A 24,821-nucleotide genomic window follows, 5' to 3' on the forward strand; every position below is an offset into this window, starting at 1 on the left:
GGTTCATTAAATCAAAAACAAGAATAATCCATCAAAGATTCAAATGCTTGAACTACCTAAACTAGGGTGTAGTCTTCAACATGCTCCCTAAGCCAAAGATTATCAAGCCCTTAATTAAATGATGAGAGCACACAAAGTTAAGAATCAAGTATAAACCATCAAAGGGCATCCTAAGCAATGATTTATCAAAGTTCTCAAACTCCATGCCATTAAAACCATTCCATGATCTAACTTCCATTGTCACTATGGAAATACAAGCAATATGATTAGGAAGAGAAACCATCTAAGACAAGATGAATAGCTCAAAATAATCATGTATAGACATTAGAATTCATTACAACACATATGATGCTCTAGATCATAAAATCACCAACAATAATACATTGAAATCCCAAAAGTAAAATCTACACTAGAACATGCTTACAAGGGAGGGGCTTCATCACCTCCCTAGAGAAGATTTAGTTACCCATAGGAGCAATGGAAGAAGGAAGAAGCTTGAAGACCTCCCCCATTTTCGTGCTCCCTTCTTCAAGCTTGAAGAACTCTATCTTCTTGCTCTCTTCTCTCCCCAAAATCTGATCCAAACTAACTTAGGAGATGTGTGGGTCTTATCCCTCTTATCTACCACCAAACTAGGCTCTCTCTCCTCCCCCTAGGAACATCTCCAACCACCTCATAAAGAAAGAAATCAGAAAATGAAGGAACCAAGAAACAAGTGGCTGAAATAGTGATTTTTCGGAGACAAACTGCCCTAAATTTGAGTGCTCGAATTTGGGCCTCGAGCACTCGAAAATTGGGCAGAATGCCTATTCTCCATTTGCTCTGCCCGGACCTACTTTGATAAAATAGCCATAACTTTGTGCTCCGAACTCCAAATGATGAACCGTTTGAAGATTTGGAGAGCTAATTCAGAGCGTTAAATACTTCATGTTTTGGTGGAGATCCAATTCTCAAGGATGATTGGTCGAAAATGAAGATTAAGGCAGAATTTCATTGCTGCCAGGCAGTTCTGCACACCTCTGGTAACAAGGCCATAACTCTCTGCTCCAAGCTCTAAATGACAAACCGTTTGAAGATTTAGAAAGCTAATTCAGAGCTCTAAATCTTTCATGGTATGATAGAAGTCCAGTTCTTGAGTTTACTAGGTCGAAAATGGCAACAAAAGTCAGGTTCCACTGCTGCCAAGCTTCAGCATTGTGCCTTTGCATTCAAAATTTCAACAAAACATCATTCTTGCTTCTTTTAAGCTAATGAACCTGAAAATAAACAAAAATGCACAAATGAAGATAATCTACATAATAAAATCAAATAATGGACTTAACTAATGCAATTTAGGGTGCTTGAATATGCAATATTCGGCGCTTATCAGCATTTTAGTGCAAAGAAGACCGCCTTGAAGGTTCTTTAAAGTGGGCTCTTTTGGCCACTATTCATAGAGATGCCTATAATTTTTGCAAATCATATGATAGATGTCAAAAGATGGAGATAATGTCTAGAAGAGATATGATGCCCTTGACCAATATACTTGTTGTTGAGATCTTTGATATATGGGGCATTGATTTTATGAGTCCATTTCCTATGTCCTATGGTTTTCAATACATTCTTCTTGCCGTTGATTATGTTTCCAAGTGGGTGGAAGCATGTGCTACCAAAACAAATGACCACTCCGTGGTCATTCAATTCATCAAATCCAATATCTTTGCTCGTTTTGGTATGCCAAGGGCTATAATAAGTGATGGAGGAAAACATTTTTGCAATCAATTCTTGAGGAACTTATTTCTTAAGTACTCCGTCACTCATACGGTAGCCACTCCCTACCATCCTCAAACAAGCAAGCAAGTTGAAGTGTGATGAGCGCTGAAAAGTGCGTATTTAAACTCCTTAAACTTAGGCATTCTAGTACCTTTATCTATATTACTTTACCGTTTTAGATTGATTTCGTATTATTTCCATTTTCAGGCACTTATCCCGAAAATAAGCTAACTCAGCCAAATAGGAGCCTAATTGAAGCAATTCTGGGATTAAACAAAAAAAGGAGCAAAGTGGAGAAAGAAGGAAGCAAATGAAGCCAAAGGTGGAAAGCAGCAAAGTTCGATCGATCCAAATTCAATGTTCAATCGATCGAACACTGATCGATCTCAGCATTTCAAGATAGATCCAAGCTTTGGCCCAAAAGCAAAAAGTCCAAAGTTCGATTGATCCAATACCATCCTTCGATCGATCGAACTCTTTTGTCTTTATTCAAATAATTGATCCTATCCACAGCTATACTACTCACTAACCACTTTTTTTAGACAACTTAAATCATGCCAAAGATATTCATCTATTAGGTTCATCAAATCAGATTAACTAGGCCAAGGTCAAGGTCGATTAAGTTGCATGCCTCACAGTTAAGTTTCCAATGTGCATCTGTGCATTGTGAAGCTTAAAAGAGTGTCAAATCCAGCGAGAATTTAATTGAGACATTTATACAGACTAATTTGAATCTACATGATCATTTTAACTCAAATTTTTCTTTATTTTCAAAAATTTCAATTGCTTCTATACACAAGGTATTAAACATATGTTTCATCTCCGACAAGTGTCAAGTTATACTATCATTGCTTAGCAAAAATTATGAAACCAAAAATGCATAAATGCACCCCCAAACTTGAATGACACATTGTCCTCAAGGTGTGAAGACAAGCATACCAAAATAAGAGCAAAAAAGGGGTGAAAAGAACAATAATACCAAGTGGAGTGACGACGACGTAGATGTTCAGCTATGTGAGTGCGCAAAAGCGTCCCCCAAACTTGGACAGGAAGACCTGTCAAAACACAACTACTATACACAAGTAAAAGCATAGGCTTTTAAGAAAAACAGTCACATATATATAGATTTTTTTAAAAATTTTAAAATTTAGCTTCTTTTTTTTTTTCTTTTCTTTTTTTTTTTTTTTTTTTTTTTTGGTTGGTATGGAGGCATGGCTCGGGTGGAGAGAGAGAAGGTTTGTGGGTGATGGGGGTGTGGGTTTGAGGGTGGTTTGATGATGGTGGTGAGGTGGGGGAGGTAGGAGAAGGTTGGGTTGTTACATGGCTGGGGTGTGGTGTGCATGGGGTGGGTTGGGTGAGTTGGGAGCCGAGGTGGTGGGTGAGTGAGGAGTTGGCTCCGAGAGTGGGGATGAAGTGAAGGAAGAGATGAAATGAAGTGGGTTTAAAAGAGAGGAGGTGGAGCTTGGTTCGAGCACTCGAAGTGGGTCTTCGAGTGCTCGAAAATCCAGCAGTGGGCTCGGCTGTTGTGGTTGAGGTTTGCATGGTTGTGCATGGGCTGCGTGGTGGGTTGAGAGAGAGAGGAAGGTTGGTTTGGTGGAGGGGTTGTGAGGTTGATGAGTTGTGGAGAGGTTGAGCCGAGTGAGAGGGAGTTGGTTGGTTGAGTTCGAGCATGGTTTGTGAGGTGGTGGTTCGGGTGAGGGGTGGTTTGGTTGGTTCATGCATGAGAGGGAAGTGGGTTTGCGGGGAGGGGTTGTGTAGGTTGGTGTTAAGGGGTTGGGTGGTTGTGTTGGAGAAGGATGTGTTAGGGTTGAGAGGAGAAAAAAGGAAGGTGGTGTGTTGGGTTGATTGTCCATGGTGGGAAAGTGGCCGAGAGGTGGAGGTGAGTGTGTTGCCGAGAGAGAGAAGGTGAGGTCTGGGTTGATGGTGGTGGTGAGGTTAACATGCATGCTTGATGGGAACCGAGAGGTTGGAAGGGTGCTTGGTTGAGCATTGGGCATGCAGGTCGTGGAGTTGGTTGTGGGTTTGGAATGTTGGGGTGGTGTGGTTTGAGAGAGAGAGGAAGATGAAGCTGGAAGTGGGTTGATAAGACAGAGAAGGTGAGTTCGAGCACTCTAAATTTAGCTTCGAGTGCTCCAAAAACAAGCAGAGCCTCGGAATTGTTTTTGTAGAAGTTTCGAGCACTCTAGATTGGCCTTCAAGTGCTCGAATGTGAGGCAGTGTGCTTGGGATGTTTGGGATGGAGGTTCGAGCACTCGAAATTGGAATTCAAGTGCTCGAAATGGAGACAGTAGCTGCACATGAAGGGCTGAATTTGAAGGGCATCAACGAGCACTCCAAAGGGAGCTGAGATTGCTCGAAATTGAGGCAGAGGGTGCTTGGGGCTGAAAGGTTGGATGAAATTTTCATGGCTGAATGCATGGATGAATGCATGAAGGAATGCATGGATTGTTGATAATTGCAACATGGGAACATGCAATATTGGAGGCAAAGCAGCTAGCACTCGAACTAGAAGGCATGGATGAATGAATGCAAATTGAATGCATGGCTGCATAAAACATGAAGGCAAAGGCTGCAAAATTTGAAACTTAAAAGCTTGCATGAGGTTTTCTAGTAGATTGAATGGATGAAAGAATGCATGAACTCAAATTGCATGAAGGAAGTTGACTACATAGGTGATGATGCATGAATGCAATGCATGCATGCATTCATGGATGAATGAGCTCATGGTTTTTATTTTTTTATTTTTTATTTTTTTATTTTTTATTTATATATTCTTTTTATTTTTTATTTATTATTTTTTTAAGGATGGAAGAAAAATTGCAAGCCAATGCATGGGAAAAAATTTAAACTTTGCACTTCATCTCAAATGTATGGATGGAATTTGGTCTCTTCAAATGCATGGATGAATGTAGGAAAAAATTTTGAACCTTTGCAACATCACACAATGCATGAATTAAATTTCTGAAATTTTTTCTAAAACTTTGCAAATTCATTCCAATGTAATGCATGGATGGAAAATTTTGAAAACTTTTCAACTTCGTTCTAATGCATGGACAATTTTCAAACTTTTGAACTTCAATCCATTCTAATGCAAGAAGGGAAAATTGTCAAACTCTACACTTCATTGCAATGCATAGAAAATTTAGAAAATTTTTCAAACTGTGCAATTTTCCGCCAATGAATGGATGAATGAAATTTGGGAAAACTTTGAGACCTTGCAACTACTCTCTTCTGCAAGAATGCAGTTAAGAAACTTTTCAACTTTTTGCAACTTCAATGCAATGTATGGATGATTTTGAGGAATCATGATCCAACAATGTAGGAAGAGAAGAGGCTATGCATGTGAGTGCCATGTCGAAAGTCCGAGAAATTGCCTGATAGAGCCGGAAACTTCCGGGAATGAAAACAAGAGTTGAGAAAGTCTAAGAAGCCGGTATAAAATTGTGGAACACAACTGAAGACCATTTCAGAAAAATCAAATTTTTGGTTTTTCGAAACCATTTCCCAGAAAATTTCAAGGCACGAGCAATTTGAGAAGGTAGGGAAGCTTGGAAATTGAAAGAATTGCTTCCTATGAGTGCTAAATTTAGCGTCGATAGCTAGACGCACTGAGATCAAGTTGGTCCTCCTTACCCTATACCATGTCTCTCTAGAGAGTCATATTTCCCCAGATAGGATAATTCTTTTAAAAGCGGAGGAAGACTTTGAAGACAAAAGTGGAAAAGAGGTAACGGAAAGACCTCAACCCACTCTTCATCCTCAATGAAGAACTTTGGATTATGGGGCTTATTTGGATTATAGGAAGATGGAGTAGGTGAGGGTGCACCTAGCAAAGGCTTTTGAAGGGTCATATTGAGCACGGGAATGCTCGACAACTTATCCTTCAAAATTTCAACATCCTCCTCACACTTATCCGGCGGTTCGGGCTCAACAACTTGAGACAACTCAAGTGAGGGAATGGGATGAGATGCAAGCTCCCAAGAAAGTGATACATTTGATGTTGCCCAAGGAAGAGAATGAATAGGTGGAGGAATATCAAGCAAAGAATTCACCTCCCAAATGGAATTGGCAACATCAAAATCCGCATAATTAAAATGAGCTAAGCATGTTTTTAGAGGATCCTCCATTAAAGGAGGTGCATCAAGCAAGGAATTATGTAGAGGCTGTGCTGGATTTTTATAGGATACAATCTCATCATCATTATTTTCCTTATTTTAAACCACAATTACTTCATTTTGATGCGTGGCAACAACTTGATCTTCAACCACCATTTCATCATTTTCATATGTGATGACCACTTGATCATTCTCATGATGAAAGTTACTAGGAGTAATCTCATCATTCATAGAATTTTCTTTTGGATTGGCCACGAGTTCAATGGAAAATTCTTCTTCATTTTCATGATTTAGAGTATCAACCATTTGTTGAATTTGAGCTATTTGGTCATCTAACTCTACTCTAGATTGGGAATGAGAATGAGTAGTGGATTGCATGCCAACAATGTCATCCAACATTTGCTTATTGGACTCCATCATTTGCGTGTGGAAAGACTCCATCATTTGTTCATTAGCAGCAATAAATTCATCCAATGAAGACGGTGGACAAAGAGAAGAGGGCGGGAAAGAATGATCATTGGGTTGAAAAGGTTGCATATGAGATTGTGGGGTTGAATTTCCTATGTCATGCCACGAGAAGTTTTGTTGGTCTCCCCAACCCGAGTTATAACCATTGAAGTATGGATCACTACCCGGTTCAAAGAAATTTTCATTTGGTTGCTCTAGATAGAAGTCCGAGAATTGTCTCGTTGGAAGACATTCTCTTGTATGATGTGTATGACTAGAGCAAAATGCACAAAACTCATGTGGTGTGTAGAATTGAGTTGGAAGATAACTACCCTCCATCTAGGACTTAAACATCAACAACACACAACATAATCAACACAACAATTCTTTATCATCAACTCCACATACAATGATCCATTTCTCCTCAATTATCAACAAGATAGGAAATAAATGGCCACGACAAGGATCGATGCTTTGCAATATAGTAAAACAAAAATAGCCTCAACAAGGGCTTCACAAGCTAAATTAAACACATACATAATATTCACAATGCGAAACTAGAAGTTACGAGACTTACCTGGGGGCCTCTTGACTTACAATTTGCTAGTGTTCCCACGGCGAGTTTCGAGTCCCTAGAATCTCACAAACACGAAGATGATCAAAAATACACAAGGAGTATTCACAAGACACAATATTCACAATCAAACTAAAATTAACCCTAGAACTTTGGTCGCTAAACCGTTTGCAAGTCCCCGGCAACGGCGCCAAAAATTGATCGGTTGGTCAATCATACATCAACCTTCGCAATAGCACGAATCATTGTAAAATAGGGCTATTAGTCGGGTAAGTCGAACCATTGGGACTGCGCTAGTCTTACGGCAACCTTAGTGTCTAGAATCTTTCTAGAATGATGAAGGGTTTATAAAGGTTTTGTTGTTTGTCACTTAAGCTAAGAATATTGAAATTGCATAAATTAGAAACTTGCAAGAATTGAAAAGAGATGAAATACAAGTAGAGAAAAACTAGGGAAATGAATCCGCTCCAACCCTATACACATTCTAGATTGAGATTAAATTGGGAAAATCAACATAAATGATGGTCATGACACATAACAACCCTTGGTTGCTATACTATCCTCAAGAGGTTCATTAAATCAAAAACAAGAATAATCCATCTAAGATTCACATGCTTGAACTACCTAAACTAGGGTGTAGTCTTCAACATGCTCCCTAAGCCAAAGATTATCAAGCCCTTAATTAAATGATGAGAGCACACAAAGTTAAGAATCAAGTATAAACCATCAAAGGGCATCCTAAACAATGATTTATCAAAGTTCTCAAACTCCATGCCATTAAAACCATTCCATGATCTAACTTCCACTGTCACTATGGAAATACAAGCAAAATGATTAGGAAGAGAAACCATCTAAGACAAGATGAATAGCTCAAAATAATCATGTATAGACATTAGAATTCATTACAACACATATGATGCTCTAGATCATAAAATCACCAACAATAATACATTGAAATCCTAAAAGTAAAATCTACACTAGAACATGCTTACAAGGGAGGGGCTTCATCACCTCCCTAGAGAAGATTTAGTTACCCATAGGAGCAATGGAAGAAGGAAGAAGCTTGAAGACCTCCCCCATTTTCGTGCTCCCTTCTTCAAGCTTGAAGAACTCTATCTTCTTGCTCTCTTCTCTCCCCAAAATCTGATCCAAACTAGCTTAGGAGATGTGTGGCTCTTATCCCTCTTATCTACCACCAAACTAGGCTCTCTCTCCTCCCCCTAGGAACATCTCCAACCACCTCATAAAGAAGGAAATCAGAAAATGAAGGAACAAAGAAACAAGTGGCTAAAATAGTGATTTTTTGGAGACAAACTGCCCTAAATTCGAGTGCTCAAATTTGGGCCTTGAGCACTCGAAAATTGGGCAGAATGCTTATTCTCCATTTGCTCCGCCCGGACCTACTTTGATGGAATGGCCATAACTTTGCGCTCCGAACTCCGAATGATGAACTATTTGAAGATTTGGAGAACTAATTCAGAGCTTTAAATACTTCATGTTTTAGTGGAGATCCAATTCTCAAGGATGGTTGGTCTAAAATGAAGATCAAGGCAGAATTTCATTGCTGCTAGGCAGTTCTGCACACCTCTGGTAATAAGGCCATAACTCTCTGCTCCGAGCTCCGAATGACAAACCGTTTAAAGATTTAGAAACATAATTCGGAGCTCTAAATCTTTTATGTTATGATGGAAGTCCATTTCTTGATTTTACTAGGTCAAAAATGGCAACAAAAGTTAGGTTCCACTGCTACCAAGCTTCAGCATTGTGCCTTTGCATTCAAAATTTCAACAAAACATCATTCTTGCTTCTTTTAAGCCAATGAACCTGAAAATAAACAAAAATGCACAAATGAAGATAATCTACATAATAAAATTAAATAATGGACTTAACTAATGCAATTTAGGGCGCTTGAATATGCAATATTCGGTGCTTATCAGCATTTTAGTGTAAAGAAGACCGCCTTGAAGGTTCTTTAAAGTGGGCTCTTTTGGCCACTATTCATAGAGATGCCTATAATTTTTGCAAATCATATGATAGATGTCAAAAAATGGGGATAATGTCTAGAAGAGATATGATGCCCTTGACCAATATACTTGTTGTTGAGATATTTGATATATGGGGCATTGATTTTATGAGTCTATTTCCTATGTCCTATGGTTTTCAATACATTCTTCTTACCGTTGATTATGTTTCCAAGTGGGTGGAAGCATGTGCTACCAAAACAAATGACCACTCCGTAGTCATTCAATTCATCAAATCCAATATCTTTGCTTATTTTGGTATGCCAAGGGCTATAATAAGTGATGGAGGAAAACATTTTTGCAATCAATTCTTGAGGCACTTATTTCTTAAGTACTCCATCACTCATATGGTAGCCACTCCCTACCATCCTCAAACAAGTGGGCAAGTTGAAGTGTGATGAGCGCTGAAAAGTGCGTATTTAAACTCCTTAAACTTAGGCATTCTAGTACCTTTATCTATATTACTTTACCGTTTTAGATTGATTTCGTATTATTTCCATTTTCAGGCACTTATCCCGAAAATAAGCTAACTTAGCGAAATAGGAGCCTAATTGAAGCAATTCTGGGATTAAACAAAAAAATGAGCAAAGTGGAGAAAGAAGGAAGCAAATGAAGCCAAAGGTGGAAAGCAGCAAAGTTCGATCGATCCAAATTCAATGTTCGATCGATCGAACACTATCGATCTCAGCACTTCAAGATAGATCCAAGGTTTGGCCCAAAAGCAAAAAGTCTAAAGTTCGATTGATCCAATACCATCCTTCAATCGATCGAACTCTTTTGTCTTTATTCAAATAATTGATCCTATCCACAGCTATACTACCCACTAACCACTTTTGTCCTTTTCCCAAAAATATCTCGGATTTGTCTTTTCCCAAAAAGCTCAACCAGTTGGATCGATTCAGCCTAAGTTCGATGGATCTCAGCCAGTTCGATCGATCCAAGTCCAAGGTTCGATCGATCGAACTTCCTCCAGTGTGAAAAAGTTAAATTTCTATCTCATTGAAAGTTGTCCTTTATCCAATCATTAAGGAATATTATGTGCACGACCCCAGCTCATGTTAAGTGTCATTTGACCTACCTATATAAGGATAAGGATTACTTTTTACAAAAGGAGGCTAATATCATTTTCATATCATCTCTTGGAGAGCAAGCTTAGGGGAGGAGGAGGCTAGAGACGCCATTGGAGACTCTTCATCAACCAAGAAGCAAATATCTTCCATAGAGTTAGCCCTTGAGGGTTGGAGCAACATCACCATGAGTGGCTAGACATCCTCTTGGGGTTAGAGTTAGCCCCAAGCATGTTTTCTATATCTTAATCTTGTGTATTATTGAGGGATTAGTGTTGTAATTGATGTTTTGACACTTTGATATATATAGATCTTGTTTATTCAATGATTTATGTGGTTTAATGCTTCCAATTGATCATTTTATTCTATCCATATGTTCATGTATGCTAGGATAGATGTTCATGTGCTTGTCACTAGATTTTGTGTTATTGATGCATGTCTATGTGTATTGATGCTATAGATTTAGAGATTGTCAAAACATTATGCTTAAAAGATTGCTCTTGTGATTTTCTTGATGGTTCATACTTATTCCTTGATGGATTGTGCCTCTCCCCTAGTTTATTTTCATGCTAGTTGTAGTGTAGTGTTAAATGGGAGGACAATCCATGCTTATTGTTTGATGATCCAAGCTTTTGAATACAAGTAGCATATGTCTCTATCATTGTGTTGTATTTAGATTGTGAGCTTAATGAAAGGATTAATGATTTGTTTTGATCTATTGTGCCTTTCTCATGTTGTTTAGACAATATATGCTTCATTGCTTAGATATATTGTGCTTTTCACATGATATTTAGATAATACATGCTTAACTAGTCATCTTTGCTTGTTGAATCAACCAAATACACACACACACCAATATTGCAACACACAGTTTGCCCTCATTAGTAACTTGTCAACAGTATAGAAATGCATTGCTTGGTGGTGATCTCGAAACCCTAAGATCTCTCTCTCTCTTACTTACTCTTAATTGCATTATTTTGTTATCACTTAGTTTAATTTAGTTGTTCTCTAATCAACCAACCAACCAATTGTTTGATCACTCGACCTACTAGCCCTAATAACGATTCCATGACATTGCTCGATCCTCACAATCCCTTGGGACGATCCCTATTCGCCCTAGCTATATTTTTAGTGAAGGTAGTAGTGGCTTCTACAAATGTAAAACTCTTGGCCCTCACCTTAAAATGCACACACTCTTCAAGCTTGATATTGTGTAGCGACCCTCACGAGGAACAACCACATCAATTTTTGGCGCCGTTGCAGGGGATTAATTGATTTGATTAGGCAATGTCAGATTTGCAGAATCAATTAGGATTAGTACTCTTTTGATCGTGTCTTTACTTTATTTTTATTTTTCTTTTTGGTTACTTATTGTGTTGTTATTACTTAACTAGGTGCATTATTGGAAAGGAAGCAAGCAAAGGAGCATTCAAGCAAGCAAAGAAAGTAAAAAGCTAAAAATTTAAAAATTTGCTAAGCTAAGCTTTAAATTTGGAGTTGAAGTGCTAAAGGACCTTTGTGAGACTTTCTTTACTCAATCCCTTAGTTAAATCGTCGGCCCGCATGGAGGCTTGTTTTTAATTGTTCTTGCATCATTGTTGTTAAAGCATGGGAGTATGAATTAAGTGTTTGTGGAAGAAGTTTAATTGCATTGTTGTGAAGGCATAGTGTTTGTCATTCTTTGTGCTTGTTGTGTTTTGCATTGTGCATGCATGGACGTCGTTCATTGAGACCCACTCTTGTCCCTCTTGATTTGCATCTTGAATCCATCATTAGAAATCCTAGGGGAAGAGGAAGTTCAAATAGAGCCAATCTATCAATGGATGACCATAATGATAATCATGTTGAGGACCTTGGTCACATAAACCAACAAGGTATCCTTCATCCTAATGTGCACAATGAGAACATACAAGCACCATTAGGTATGCCTAGGCCATTCATTCACCAACCACCACAACAACAAGGCCAAGTTCCATATGGAATGCCAAGGCCAATATATACTTCACAATCTCCCATCATTAATCAAGGAATTAAAAACCAAGGTGTTCATGTTGCACCTCAAGTAGCTAATCCACCTCTTGCTTTAAGAGACCATTATGTGCCTAATGAGTATAATGCACCTACATGCATCCAATTGCCTCCATTTAGAGCACATCATTATGAAATTAAGCCACAAACCATTCAAATGCTTTATAACTATCATGGACTTCCAAGTGAAGAACCTTACAAGCATTTGGATGAGTTTCTTGAAGTATGTTCCACCGTAAAATATACGAACATGCCGGAAGAGGTTTTAAGACTCATACTTTTTCCATTCACCTTAAAAGATAAGACAAAGTATTGGTTTAACAATCTTAGGCCTTTTTCAATCACTTCTTGGGCAGAAATACAACAAGAGTTCTTGAAGAAGTACTATCCAGTTTCTAAGACCAATGCCATTAGAACCTCAATTCAAGAATTTTCACATGGGGATGGAGAAACGTTTCATGAGGCATGGGAATGCTTCAATGAATTGCTTAGGAAGTGTCCACATCATGACATGCCCAAATGGCAATTAGTTCAATACTTCTTTGAGAGCTTATCGGACAACTATAAGGGTATGGTTGATGTTTCCATGGTTGGCTCATACATTGATAGGCATAAGGATGACGTGTGGCGTCTTTATGAGAGCATGAGTGAAAATTCTTTGCATAGAATACTATCATCCAAGAATGGTAGAAATTCACACGGTAGGAAGAGTGTTGGCTTACATCAAGTCGACCATTCAAATGAAATAGCCGCCGAAATGAAGTCTTTATCTCAAAGGTTTGATCAATTTTTGATTAACCAAAACTCGGCGAACCAAGTATCTTCCTTCCCTAACCATTCTCATCGTGCATCAAATGAAATATGTATGACTTGTTCTAGTGTTCGTCATTCTACTTCTCATTATCCTCACGGACAAGTGCAAAATGAACCTAATGAACAAGTCAATGCAGCTTTTGTGAACCAAGGAACAATCCTTATGGTACTCACTATAATCCAAGTTGGAGGAATCATCCGAATTTCTCTTGGAAAAACCAAGGAGAGGGCTCAAATCCTTCCCAAGGCAGTTTTCAAGGGAAGTACATTCCACCTCCACTTCAAAACTGTAATACCCCTAATTTTAAAAGGCTATTCCTGGAATTTAATTTATGGCTTATTTGCATTTTATTTCCGTAATAGTTTTAAGGTTTATTTGTTTAATTAGTCATGTTACTTAATTAATTGCTTAATGGTTTATTGTTTTTTATTTAATTGTGTTTTTATTTATTTAGTTGTGAATTTGTTGATTAAGTGTGACTTTATTTGTTTTTTATTTATTTATTTAGTGGTGGTTTGTGAATTAATTAATTAGTTATTAAATTGTATTTTCTTTTTCTATTTTTCGTTAATTGAATTAATTATTAAATGGTTTTTATTTTTCTATTTTTTCGTTAATTGAATTTAGGGTTTTGTTTTTTTTTTTTTTTTTTTTTTTCTTTAGCCGACTTAGTTTCCTGTCTAGTATTAGGACTAGAATTAGGGTAACCTTAATCCTATAAATATATACATTAAGGTTTTACCTAGGGTTTTAGAACTTAAACACGTTGGTGGAGGCAGAGAGAGAGAACAGAGGAAGGCGTACAGTAGTCGGAGTTCGTCGGAGAATTTAGGAAGCAACGGTGCAAGGTTTCACACTGAGACCTAAAGGCAAGTTCTAAACCTATCTCTTTCCCTTAGGCTCGTGTTCTTTGCATATCTAACACAACTCCAGGGAACTGTTAAGGATTAAAATTAAACTGAATTTCTTGTACCTCTGTTGTTTTAAAACTGATTATAGTTGAAACGTGTGTATTGTTTGTTTTAATTTCTTCCTTGTGTAACCTCTATTTAATTCATGTAAACTAATGAATAATGATTTTAATTAGTTCTATAACATGTTGGGAAGCACTAGAATTAATTTAGGTTGCAAGTTTGTTTTGCTACAACAGTCGATGCTCAGGAATGCTTAAACTGCTCGTATTAAATTTTTTTTACAAAATCTATTTATTAGTTGAGTTTAGAAATTGAACAAAGAATTTAGTGAATTATGGATTAACTTGGAACCTAGTTTAATCATCTAAGTACCTTAGGAATGGAATTCAGATCAACAGAAACACACCGGATGTGGAAGGGATGAAGAATAGAGAAGAGACGGCTCAAGATTTCAAAGAGCCGGCTCTTTGGAGCAAAGAGCCGGCTCTTTAGAGCAAAATACGGGCTCCATGGGAACATGGAGCCGGCTCTAAGTGGTCTTGGAGCTGCCTCCAAGACAAGGAGAGTTGGTTCCAAGTAAGAAAGAGCAGGCTCTTTCTTTTAAAGGAGCAGGCTCTTTAACCGGCTTCCAGTTTTAAGTTTTCTGCGATTGGTTTGGCTACGGAACTCGGATTTTGAGATTTTTAGTTTCTGTTGGAGGCTATACTGAGGTGTTTAAAGGTGGTCTAAGCTTGTTTAAAATCCTTGAGAGAAGATTTATGCAAAATAAAACAACTTTGTTTTAATGTGGTAGTGGGCAATGCTTAATTAATTAGTTTACTGTGTTTTTGTTATGAAAGGATGCAGAATTGCTTAACGCTTAGAATAGTAGTTCTTGGTAATAAAATTCTCAATTAAACCTATCCCAATGTTATAAAATAAGCGTGTGGATTTAAATGGTTTAGTATGCTTATTTAGCCCTAAGTTGGTTTACAGTTTGGATGGGAGGAGCTACAAGATGTTTAAGCTTTGGTATTAAAATTCTTAGTGATGTTTTGCAGTTAGTCATGTTCCAGAATTACTAAAAATAAACCTGTGAACATTTATTTTCTATTATGGTTGGTTAGAATTAATTGGTTTACATGTATAACCTGTAATATCAATTAGTGGACATTTCAGAGTAGCATGGATTAAGCTTGTTAATTGACAATTATTTTATCATGCTTAATATGGAACAATTGATATTTGTACTTAATGTTTTATTGTCAATTATGGAATGTATGGATTGGTTGATAGTTATATTTTTATTTATTCTATTAACTGCCGGATGGATTGGATTGTATGCACCGGTATGGGACGGTGACATACTAGGTTTGGATTGGCTCAAAAATTGCTATATCCTACCTATACGGAATAAGGGAATGGATTAAAAATAAATCCTACTTATATTTAGGCTAAGTCAAAGAAGCTGCACAAGCTGAATGACTAGCTGGATTACTGGTTATCTATGTTAAGTCTGTGCAGTTGAATAAGCTGAACGACTTACTAGATTTATTATGGATTGTTATGAACGGATTTTAAATATATTATTATGGTACCGTGACATGAGCTTGAGTCTCAGAGTCGACGGTTAGGGAGCGTATATGCAATAGGATGCGTAGCTGGCTATGCTGGTTGTGGTGTACCCTGTTAGGCTTAGGTAGTCATGCCCACTCAGGTGCGTTTTGCATGTTGCCTTCTACTTAGGTTGAGACCCATATCATAGTCCAGCGAGAGTCCACAGTATGGATATATATATATATATATATATATATATATATATATACACGACTTATATAGTTATTGTTGAGTTGGTTAGAGTGTATATGCGTATTGAGTCTCTGCTTGGATTGTAGTAGGTTAGAACTTGTTCGTGGGCCTGACCCACTCCTATTTTCCAGGTGTTCGTCAGTTCCAGGCTTGAGCTTGTTCGTGCTGGACAGAGAAGATCTTCCATTCTACCGATGATGTAGGACTTCTTTCCAGATATTTGATTTGGATTTTATCTTCAGTTTACTTTCATTTCAGTTTGGTTTTTAGGGGTCCACTGGAGATGGATTCCTAAGTTGTTAACTTATGGAGGTTTTGGATTATTGAGATTTAAGTATATTTAATATTAAAGGTTTTTATATTTAGTTTTCTTTTAGCTTAAACTTTATTTATCAAATTCATTTTGTCATTTGTGTTCGTATTACATATTAATTGTTTGATATTTCCCTCGGGTTTGGGCTTGGGCCTGATCAAACTGTGTCTCGGATCCGAGGGGTATCACAAAAACCAAGGATCCCAAGGTTATAGACCTTATCAATCACAAGGGAATCAATTTGCTAATTCTCATTTTCCCACCCAATGTTATTCCCAAGGTAATACTAGAAGTCCCGCCTTTGAAGAAAAAGTTTTGAATGCTTTGGGCACTTTAGAGGCTAACGCACAATTGCTTCATTCTCACTCTCAATCTATTGCGAAGCTAAAAACCCAAGTAGGGCAAATAACAAGCACTTTCAATGCAAGAGAGAAGGGAAAGATGCCTATTAATGCCCCACCTAAGCAACAATGTGTTGTGGAAACCCATTCCTCATCGGAAGACCACACCATTGAACATGTTAATGCGGTGACTACCTTGCGGAGTGGTAGGATTGTGGACAATCAAGTAAGAATGTCCAATAAAGAGAGTGAACCGATGCAACCTCAAGTTGTCACCCATCCCGTTTCACATCCCATTCCTCTTTCATTACATATACATGATCTTGTGAATGAGAAAGTCTTGAAAAAAGTGTTTGAAAAAAAAGTTTTGAAAAATGATGTTGAAGAAGTTTTGCTGAAAAATGATTTGAAACAAAATGATTTAAAAACTTCTTGTGTTGAAGAGAGTTCAAAAGAAAATTTTAAAAAAGTGTTTGAACCAAAAGTTTCATTTCCGGATGCCTTAAAAGGATCCATTTCAAAAGACAAGCAAAAAGCAAAAACCAATGAAATTATGGAAATGTTCAGGCAAGTAAAAGTCAATCTTCCACTATTGGATGCAATCAAGTAAATTTCGGCTTATGCCAAATTCTTGAAAGACTTGTGCACCCAAAAGCGGAAGAACAAAAGCCAAGTACCAAGAAAAGTGGTTTTGACCGAGCAAGTAAGCTCAATTTTGCAACATAACACTCTTCCAAAGTTTAAGGACCCCGGTTCACCCACTACATCATGCATTATTGGTGATCATATCATTAATCAGACGCTTCTTGACTTAGGAGCAAGTGTTAACCTTCTCCCATACTCAGTTTATGTCAAATTGGGCTTAGGTGAATTGAAACCGACGTCGGTAGTTTTGCAACTTGCCGACCGATCCATTAAGAAGCTTAGGGGTATAATTGAGGATGTATTGATAAAGATTGACAAATTCTTCTTTCCCGTTGATTTCGTTGTCATTGACACGGAACTGGTCCCCAATCCTAAGAACCAAATTCCCGTTATCCTTAGCCATCCTTTTTTGGCAACTGCTAATGCCAACATCAATTGTAGGACGGGGATAATGAAGATCTCATTTGGCCACATGAAGGTGAAGTTGAATATCTTTAATCCCACGCCCAATTCATTTGACAAATATAAAAGAAAGGTTAATGTTGTAGATAAATGTCATGATCTTCAATGTCAAGGACATGAGCTTTTGTGTAAGACCAAAACTTCAAAGGGATCATCTTCAACCTTGCATTCTAAAAGTCTTATTTCAAATTCTTACTTTGAAAGGGCATGGAAGCCCAAAGTTTGTGATTGCATAGACAAGGGACCAAAGGTTTCTTTTGAGCTTAATCCAACAAGTTCTTCAAAGAACCATTTGTTGGGTGGAGTTCAAAGCATCTATCACCCCAACAAGGAGGGGATGCATTATAAGATCTTTGATCCAGGCTAAAAGAGCCCAATGTCTTGCTAGAGACGTTAAAGACTAGTAAAAAACATTCGTAAGGTGTCAAAACCCTATTCCTCCCCCATTTTTATCTTAAATTTCATTTCTTGCGAAGTCTAGATACTTGTTTTTGGTTCATATGCATTGAGAGGAACTTTGGTGAGGATTGCATGAGCTTTTATGTCATTATTGAGCATTCTGCATAGTTTGATCGATCTCAAACCTGAGTTCGATCTATCAAACTTCATTCTGCATCCAACACTTAGAATTTTTTTTGACCTGCAGAAATCTGCATCCAAATCGCCTCTCTGTTCCATCGTTCGAACTTATTCTTAAATCGATCAAGAGATCTTCGATCGATCCAACTTCAAAATTCGATCGATCTTATGATTCAACACTTAGAAAAATTTTGAGCCTGAATCAACCTGCATATTTCACCTCTCTGTCTCATCGATCGAAACATTCCAAGATCGATCTGAAGTTCTTCGATCGATCTAACTTCTAAGTTCAATCGATCTCATGTTCCAACACTTAGCCAAAATTTTGAACCAAAAACCTGCCTATTTTTGCTCTCTGTCTGATCGATCGAACTCTTGTTTCGATCGATCTTTGTTCTCTATTTCATTATTTTGACTTTGTTTTGACTTTTCAAATTTTAAAAATCTAAAATATTTTCATTTTTATTTTGTTTTATTTTATTTTCATTTCATTTTATTTTATTTTTCAAAAATTCAAAAAATATTTTAATTAGTTTTTAATTACTATTTTTTATTCAATTAAAAAAAAAAAACCAAAAATATTTTATTCTAGTTTAGTTTATTTTATTTTTAATTCTAATTTTTAAATTTAGTTTTGCATTTTTCAAAAATTTCAAAAATCCAAAAATACTTTGAAGAGAGTTCATCAAAGTTCAATCGATCTCAGTTGAAGTTCGATCGATTGAACTCTATCGGGAATGTTTTTAAAATAGACCTGGAGGGTCTCAAGATTGATCAATTAGATTGATCCAACCTTCCAAATCCTTACTCCCCTCATCGCCACCGTATCCAATCTCATCTCCCTCATCTCTGGCGAGTTCTCCGACTAGATCCAAGCTCACATCTACCTCTTTCATCTCGGATTTCTCACCCACTCTTCACATCCACTTCTCTCCCTTCGATTTGGGTAAGATCCGAGATCTCACTCATGATTTAAGCTTCAATATGATGATTAGATGCTTTATATGTTGCATTCTTGCTTTATACATGATTGAATCTCCATTTTTGAAGCTTCGTAGCAATGAGTTTCCATGTATATATATATATGTGTATATGCTTCGTGTATATATGTATGTGTTTGATCTATATTGGGAGTTTAGGCTTTGAAAAGTGATGATATTTGTTGTTTTTTCGTGTTGATGGGCACACGAACATGTTTGTGTGGGCCCCATGCTTCCAAAGTCACAGATCTGTGACTGTTTATATTCGTCGCACAATTCGATCGATCGAACTTGTATCTTAGATCGATCTTGAGAGATCGATCGAACTCATGTCTCAAATCGATTGAAGTTGTGAGATCGATCTCATTTATGTTCGATCGATCCAACTTTTGTGATCGATCTTACTTCTTTTTGTGATCGATCGAACTTCATAGATCTCACATACACACTTCATTCATCATATCTTATGTTCATGCTATCTCATATATGCCCAATGCCTGCGATATTCCACATTAGATGCATTTCATACTTACATTGTTTAGCATGTTTCATATCCTGCCACTTGCATAGATTCATGTCATATCTGTTTTGTCTATTTTTACTTGACATTCATGTTTCTATATTGTGCTTAAAATTTCTTATTCTGGTACTAACTCCCATTACAAGTTTTTCTTTTTCTTTTTGCAAGCCATGGTTAAGAGGAAGACCATTACCAACAGGCAATACGGGCCCCACTGACATATCAGACCACAGACAGAGGAGCCAGCAAAGCCGTCTCATGCATAGGAGGAGCCAGCACAGGCTACCCCACCTCAGTCACCATCTCATGAGGCTGAGGATGACCATATACTATCCACCTCTGCGGCTCGTCCTGCATTTACACCATCACCATCTCCACCGCATACTGGAGCTGAGCATTCACCTGTACCAGCTTAGCCAGCTCATCCAGAGCTTGATAGGCCCTCGCGTAGATATGCACATATGACGGTCGACCTTGAGTCAGTGTTCGACATGGCCTTCTTCTCTAGATCGGTGCTGACCCGATCCGCTTACAATGATATCATTCAGAGGGGCCTGGCAGCTATTCTTGCCCCAGTCACAGAGCTGGTCTACCCGCGGCTGGTACGGTTGTTCTACCAGAACCTCCGACCATCCCCGCGTACCACAGCAGAGCTGGTTACTTCTGTAGATGGCCATCAGATCACCATCACAGTAGACTCACTAACCCGCTCTTGCCACTGCCCACATCGCTGTCCTCCAGAGCTTCAGGACATATATCCGAGGCTATATAGGCCTTCTTACGCCGACATGGCGGTCTTTCTTACAGGTCATCATGCCAGTGGCGAGACCTTCGCCACTCAGACATTCCTTCCAGATGAACTGTGGTTCATTGATTCCGTGCTTTTCCGGAACATTTATATGGTAGGGCACAAGATTCATCGGAGGGGGGATTATCTGACAGCCCTCTACGCCTTCTACACCGGGCACTGGGTGTCCATTCCCGCGCTCATCTGGAGCGTGATGAGGAAGCTTTATGACGAGTACATCAGCAAGGAGACGCCTGGAAAGGCTAAGTCTCTTCCATTCAGCCACCTCATCATCTAGATTTTGATCGACCAGCGCTACCCCATTCATCCTCGGGAGCATCCCGAGAGAGGTTCATGTCACTTTCTGAAGAAGGACTGGACCAAGAGCTACAATGCCATCATTTCTAGACTGCAGAACCACGCAGTAGTGGCTGTAGAGGACTTAGAAGAGGAGGAGGCCCAAGCAGAGGCACAGGTAGCAGCAGATCCCGCAGCGGATGATGCACCAGTCGATCCAGCTGCTGAGCATATAGATATTGACTTAGAGTGCCCTGTAGATGACACAGAGCAGTACTCTTCAGCTGGGTCGCCCATTCACGACCAGGAGCAGACTCAGGAGTTTTCTTCTGACTTTTTTATGCCTGGGGCTCCAGATCTGACCGCCAACTTTGGAGTACGTCTGCAGACTCTTGAGGATGCTGTTGTTTCCATACGAGCTGATCTTACAGCCCACAGAGCTGATTTTACTGCCTTCCGCACGGATGTCGCGACTATTTTCCGAGATTTATCCAGAGATATCCGCGGAGCCCGACCTGCCCGCCCTACCTCATCCTCCTGAGTTCCCAGTTCCTTCTATCTCATGATCCATCTCTCCTATTGATACTTTACTTTTGTCACTGTACATTATTATTTTTGTAGCCGGTCTGTCGGCTTTGATATTTTTGATGTACTAATTTTTTTTTTTTTTTTTTTTTTTATATATATCTGTTTTTGCTCTGGATGTCATATGATTATTCTCAAATCTGTATGTTTGACTCCAACAGGTGCATCATAGTGACTTCAGTAAGAGAGTGCTACCCAATTTTCAGGACCACCCTTATATCTCTCTCATTTCTTTATCTGTTTATCCCATTTACACTTGCATGTCCACTGTGCACTAATTATCCCATTTTGTTATTTGATGAGTTTATCCAAGTGCCAATTTTCAGGACTACAGTTCATCCCAAGTTTGAAGGGGCCATGCCACCCACTTCGGATACTTCTGTCCCGATCATTCTATGCCTTAGTTGCACTGGTATACTCTTTCCTTTGTTCTCTCTGCACATTGAGGACATTGTGCCATTTAAGTTTGGGGGGAATGGTGTTTTGCAGTGTTAGTTTTAAATTCAAAATTTTGAGCATGACTTATGTAATTGAGGGATATTTCTATGATTGGTTCATATCCAGCAATGATTTTGATCTTTTGAGGACTATATTGCTTAAAATTTAAAAATTGCTTGACTTGAGAGTCCAATACTCCTTGTATGCCTTATGAATGCCATTTAGGAGTAAATTTTTCGAAAGATTGATATCTTGCTTGAACTTGCGGTCTACATCATCTTGATTTTGTGATTGTTTTGAGATTCATTCTAGGATTCTACACTAGCACCAGCGCACACTAGCATTTATTTGTGGGGTACAAACTTTGTTAATTATTGAATTGATTATATCGCAATTGGGCTAGTATTGCATTGAAAGCTTTTATTCTTGATAAAGGTGGATAACAACCCCTTTTCACTAAGTAGCTGGGATTCTAGCCTCATCAAGCACTGAACTTCTCGCGCCGAAAGGTGGAAGGCCCAAACTCTAGGTTAATAATTGAATTCAAAAAAAAAAAAAACAAAAAAAAGCAAAAGCAAAAGCAATAAAAAATTGAGGACTTCTCCCAAAATGGTGAGAAGTGGGAAATGATTAGATGGAGGTTGTCTTGATTTGTAGCCTAGTTGATTTGAGCTTGTAAGTCCGTAGGGGTATTTGAATGCCTAATGCCCTAAAGCCGTCTGGTTTGGGAGTCATTGACCTAACGCTCGACCTTATGAATCGCTAAAAAGCTTAATAGATCAACACATTGCACCATGCTTCCATCTTTGATCGTATAATATATATATATATATATATATATATATATATATATATATATATATATCAAGTTAAAAGAATAAGCGCACCTAGAACAATAAAGTTTTAATAAAATGTCCACTTTTTGTCTTGATAATCAGTACTAGATTTGTGTGCTAGTTTGAGGGTAAGGATGTGATTAATTCTTTAGTTGGCTTAGATAGTAACACATTTGATGGCGGTCCACTCAAAAAGGATTCTAGAGTTGTTTTGATTTGCATGATCATTTTTTTGATGTGTGGAGGACCATACTTGCTTGCTTGATGTTGAAATTTTAGGAGATTGCTCGGAAATGTTTGAAACATTGCATATTTGGGGTAATTTTCTCCCAATACTTGTTTGTAATATTGGTGCCTCTTTTGAAAGAATGAGCTTAATGTTTGTGGGTATCATTTCTGGAAACCCTCACGAGACTTTACTCGTCCACTAGGGGTAACCTAGGGGTTTAAAAGGCTTGTTGCATATGCTAAGTGCAATCGTGTTCCTTACGAAAGTGGCGTTATCCATTTATTGTATTCTAGATTCATACTTGTATAGTTATTTATTTCATTCCTTTACTTTCTAGTTCATTACTAGGGACTAGCAATATTTAAGTTTGGGGTGTGATGAGCGCTGAAAAGTGCATATTTAAACCCCTTAAGCTTAGGCATTCTAGTACCTTTATCTATCTTACTTTACTATTTTAGATTGATTTCGTATTATTTCCATTTTTCGGCACTTATCCCGAAAATAAGCTAATTCAGCCAAATAAGAGCTTAATTGAAGCAATTCTGGGATAAACAAATAAAGGAGCAAAGTGGAGAAAGAAGGAAGCAAATGAAGCCAAAGGTGGAAAGCAGCAAAGTTCGATCGATCAAACTTCAAGGTCTGATCAATCGAACACTGATCGATCTCAGCACTTCAAGATAGATCTAAGCCTTAGCCTAAAAGCAAAAAGTCCAAAGTTCGATCGATACAACACCATCCTTCGATCGATCGAACTCTTTTGTCCTTATTCAAATGGTTGATCTTATCTACAGCTATACCACCTACTAACCACTTTTGTCCTTTTTCCAAAAATATATCTCAAAATATCTTGGATTTGTCTTTTCCCAAAAAGCTCAACCAGTTGGATCGATCCAGCCTAAGTTCGATGGATCTCAGCCAGTTCGATCGATCCAAGTCCAAGGTTCGATCGATCGAACTTCCTTCAGTGCGAAAAAGTTAAATTTCTATCTCATTGAAAGTTGTCCTTTATCCAATCATTAGGGAATATTGTGTACACGACCCCAACTCATTTTGGGTGTCATTTGACCTACCTATATAAGGATAAGGATTGTTTTTTACAAAAGGAGTCTAATATCATTTTCATATCATCTCTTGGAGAGCAAGCTTAGAGGAGGAGGAGGCTAGAGACACCATTAGAGACTCTTTATCAACCAAGGAGCAAATCTCTTCCATGGAGTTAGCCCTTGAGGGTTGGAGCAACATCACCATGAGTGGCTAGACATCCTCTTGGGGCTAGAGTTAGCCCCAAGCATGCTTTTTATATCTTAATCTTGTGTATTATTGAGGGATTAATGTTGTAATTGATGTTTTGACACTTTGATATATATAGATCTTGTTTATTCAATGATTTATGTGGTTTAATGCTTCCAATTGATCATTTCATTCTATCCATATGTCTATGTATGCTAGGATACATGTTCATGTGCTTGTCTCTAGATTTTGTGTTATTGATGCATGTCTATGTGTATTGATGCTATAGATTTAGAGATTGTCAAAACATAGTGCTTAAAAGAATGATCTTGTGATTTTCTTGATGGTTCATACTTATTCCTTGATGGATTATGCCTCTTCCCTAGTTTATTTTCATGCTAGTAGTGTAGATGTAGTGTAGTGTTAAATGGGAGGACAATCCATGCTTGTTGTTTGATGATCTAAGCTTTTGAATACAAGTAGCATATGTCTCTATCCTTGTGTTATATTTGGATTGTGAGCTTAATGAAAGGATTAATGACTTGTTTTGATCTATTGTGCCTTTCTCATGTTGTTTAGACAATATATGCTTCATTGCTTAGATATATTGTGCCTTTCACATGATGTTTAGACAATAAATGCTTAATTAGTCATCCTTGCTTGTTGAATCAACCAAACACACACACACCAATATTGCAACAAACCATTTGCCCTCATTAGTAACTTGTCAACGGTATAGAAATGCATTGCTTGGTGGTGATCTCTAAACCCCAAGATCTCTCTCTCTTTTACTTACTCTTAATTACATTCTTTTGTTATCACTTAGTTTAATTTAGTTGTTCTCTAATCAACCAACCAACCAATTATTTGATCACTCGACCTACTAGCCCTAATAACGATCCCACGACATTACTCGATCCTCATAATCCCTTAGGACGATCCCTACTTGCCCTAGCTATATTTTTAGTGAAGGTAGTAGTGACTTCTATAAATGTAAAACTCTTGGCCCTCGCCTTAAAATGCACACATTCTTCAAGCTTGATATGGTGTAGTGACCCT

General features: G+C 38.0%; 1 pseudogene; it reads right to left on the reverse strand.

Moving 5' to 3' along the window:
* Positions 1–12,418: 12,418 nt before the first annotated feature.
* Positions 12,419–12,517, reverse strand: LOC132305781 (small nucleolar RNA R71; annotated as a pseudogene).
* Between the last annotated feature and the right edge of the window lie 12,304 nt (positions 12,518–24,821).

This window comes from Cornus florida, unplaced genomic scaffold (genome assembly GCF_030987335.1).
Source record: "Cornus florida cultivar Cherokee Brave unplaced genomic scaffold, ASM3098733v1 CherokeeBrave_3.0.0_Hap2_Chr04, whole genome shotgun sequence".
In the NCBI taxonomy this organism is placed as follows: domain Eukaryota; kingdom Viridiplantae; phylum Streptophyta; class Magnoliopsida; order Cornales; family Cornaceae; genus Cornus; species Cornus florida.